The sequence below is a fragment of the Mauremys mutica genome, chromosome 13 (assembly GCF_020497125.1).
Source record: "Mauremys mutica isolate MM-2020 ecotype Southern chromosome 13, ASM2049712v1, whole genome shotgun sequence".
In the NCBI taxonomy this organism is placed as follows: Eukaryota; Metazoa; Chordata; order Testudines; family Geoemydidae; genus Mauremys; species Mauremys mutica.
Genome location: NC_059084.1, coordinates 5965881 through 5969476, shown reverse-complemented (window position 1 = coordinate 5969476; position 3596 = coordinate 5965881).

Sequence of the window (3596 nt, the reverse complement as noted above, 5' to 3'; positions counted from 1 at the left end):
TCACCTTCTTATTTGATTCCAATGCACTATTGATAATTTTCCCTCACTCTCAATTTTCGAGCAGTGGAGAAGAAAATCTATTGACAGAAAAGAAGGCTGGCAGCTGGTTCCCCTTTGTGTATTTGTCTGTATCCATAACTTGTGTTATTGACACCTTTGGTCTTAAATCAGTTTCCTGTTGATTCGTACATATGCTTCTGTTATTTCAGTGCCCCGTGGGAGGAACCATCTCCCATCTGTTCCTCCCACAGCATTCTGAATCTCAAGGTCTTTGATTGATTAAGGGCGTGAATTTCAAAAATACAAATGATTAAGTACCTAATTTCCATTGGCTTCTGAAACTGCCCTCTCTGCTTTGAAAATCTCTCCCTAAAAATCCCAACCTTCCTCATGCCTTCAGAGGAAAATTTCTCCACATTCTGAATACATAGGTCCAGACTCAGGACCAGATTCGGGTACGTATACTTGCATTGTTTTCAGGGAGGTTTCTCACAGATTAAGGTACTATTCAATGTGAGTCAGTGTCATCAGAACCTGGCTTCTAAATTGTACCACTCAGTTATCATTAGTTCAGAACCAAAGGCGCGCGTGTGTGTGTGTGTAATTCTGCACTGTTGAAACGATCCATAGGTGCAAGTTAGAACAGCTCTATTTGGCCCCAGTGCCCATAGAGCTGGTGAAGAAATGAAGGTGGCACCTTACCAAACACTTCAGGCAAACTCAATGGTAAAGATAAACAGTTACACAAATGTATTGACTACAGAAAATAGATTTTAAGTGATTATAAGTCTCCTCAGTCTTCTCAGTGTTGCTTGCTGTGTCCTGTTTTACACCCTTAGTCCATTTATACACAAGTCCAGGCATGTCTGGGGGGGCATTGCTGAGTCCCCAGGCAAGGCTGAGCAATTCCCCTGGTGTGGCCTTGTGCAGGTGAGTCATTAATTTGTAACTCCCTTGCTGCACAATAGCTGTTGATGGTTGTTTGACACTCCACCCGGACATTGGTTACTTTCCTTGCTGTTGTCTCTGGGGAGCTAATATCTGGCTGATTCCCCAATTTACAGCATGTTTTAGTGACAACCAGGAACCCCTCCCATTGGCATAGGTAGTGTCTACACGGAAGCACTACAGCTGTAGAGTTTCAAGTGTAGACAAGCCCTTAGAACATAATGCCATTTGGATTCTCTATTTTGTATACTGTCCTCAAAGGCTGGAGGACAACAAATGCACTACACCAGTGTTTCTCAAACTGGGGTCCCCACTTGTGTAGGGAAAGCCCCTGGCGGGCCAGGCCGGTTTGTTTACCTGCCCCGTCCACAGGTCCGGCCGATCGTGGCTCCCACTGGCCGCGGCTCACTGCTCGGGGCCAATGGGAGCTGCTGGAAGTGGTACGGGCTGAGGGACGTACCGGCCACCGCTTCCAGCAGCTCCCATTGGTCTGCAGAGGTGAACCGCGTCCACTGGGAGCTACAATCGGCCGGACCTGTGGACGGGGCAGGTAAACAAACTGGCCCAGCCCGCCAGGGGCTTTCCCTACACAAGCGGCGACCCCAGTTTGAGAAACACTGCACTATACAGTACCCTATACCTCCTCTATTTCTTTTTTTAAAACCACCATCCCCACCATGAGCATCAGCAATTGAACTCCACACATCCTGCAGAGTGCAGGTGTCATGCATCAGGAGAGAAAGGAGAAGTGACTCCCTGAGCTGTCTCCACAAAGAATTACAAGCTGATAAGTGAGCTCTACAAAAAGACCATTGTTAGCAGCAGGGCTTACGCTACCTTTAATTATTTCTCATGGAGGCCTAGCGGAAGCAGTTCAGCACAGTCGTAGGGGAGCTGATTAATTTATGCACTGCAGCAAACAGTACAGTTTATGTTGAGCAAGATCAATAATCCCTGCTGTCTATTTGGAAACTGCTCACAATCGAGAATTTGCAAATCAAAAATCTTCTTGGTCAAGGTTGTATTACTGGAGGAAAGAAAAAAAATAAATCAGCCAGCTAGAGAAGATGTAGCTATATCCGTTCCTGCAATTGATATATGCGGATGCAAGTTCTGTGGATGCAAAACTGTGCCCGTGCAGGGGTAGCAAGCTCAGGCAGCCATTCAATAAATAAATGATGGTATAATGAAAACACGGAAGCTATCATAATAATAAAAAGTTGATTAACAGCGTTGCCCGAAAGCAGAGACATTGATTATAATTTTGTGCAGGATAAAAAGGCAACAATAAAAGCCACAACAGAGCCTAGCAACACTGTGGGCTGTGCTTCCAGTCCCCCATTCAGCAACGCATTCAAGCACTGACTGTGAAGTCATGGAGATCTCAGCTCATGATTAAAGTTAAGCAAGAGATTAAATGATTTGCCCAATAGAGCCATGATTGTGCAAAGACTTACGCACGTGCTTAACTTTACACACTGTGAGTAACGCTACTGATCTCACTGGAGCTACGCAAATGGTCACATTCCAGTGCCATTGAAATCAATGGCAAAACCCCCATTGGTTCAATGGACCTGCAGGGTGTAAAGCGAAGTCTTCACAGGATCTGGGCCTAGGGATGGACTGAAGCATGTGCCTACGTGCATTGCTAAATCAGTATGTCAAACAGGCCCTAGAATATAGGGCACACCTGTTTGTATACACAACCATGTTTTTATACAGACCAACGGATATATGCACATGAGAGTTGGGTAATTGTTCATCTAACAATCCGATGTCCACACACAGAACTTTTTGCATTGTTGAATAGCTGCAGGGGTGCAAAACTTAACCAACCACACATTTTGTAGATGCAGCAGTGGAGGTTAGCTGGACATTTGAAGCTAACTTGTGCTGCATGGCATAGATAGAATGCTTGGCTCATACTTCTATACCAGGGATTGGCAACCTTTGGCACGTGGCTCACCAGGATAAGCACCCTGGCGGTTCGGGCCAGTTTGTTTACCTGCCACATAGGCAGGTTCGGCAGATCACGGCTCCCACTGGCCACGGTTCACTGCTCCAGGCCAATGGGGGGTGGTGGGAAGTGGCAGCTAGCACGTCCCTCGGCCCGCACCTCGACGACCGCGGCTCCCCTGTCGACTTTGCTTCTGCCTCTCCCACTGCTGGAGTTCCGCAGTTGGCGGGAGAGCGATCAGGGATCAATTTAGCGCGTCTACACTACATGTGATAAATCAATCCCCAATAGATCGATCGCTACCCGCCAATCTGGTGTGTAGTGTAGACATACCCATAAACAGTTACAACAATGTATGGCCACATGAGGGTTAACTGAAGGCAGGAGGCAGCCAGAGCTGACACACAGCAGCACCTAACAACTCTTCAACCCATACAACTCTTCACCACCACCCCTAACAGACACTTTGTTTAACTTTCCAGCCTGCCTCAAATCACACCCATCTGCAACACAGCCAGTGGGGGTGGGGAATGCCTTTTACAATCTATTGCACCAACCGGGTGTTCATAGATTCTAATGCCAGAAGGGACCATTGTGGTCATCTAGTCTGACCTCCTGTATAACACATCCCATAGACCTGCCCCAAAATAATTCCTAGCGCAGAGCTTTTAGAAAACATCCAATCTCGATT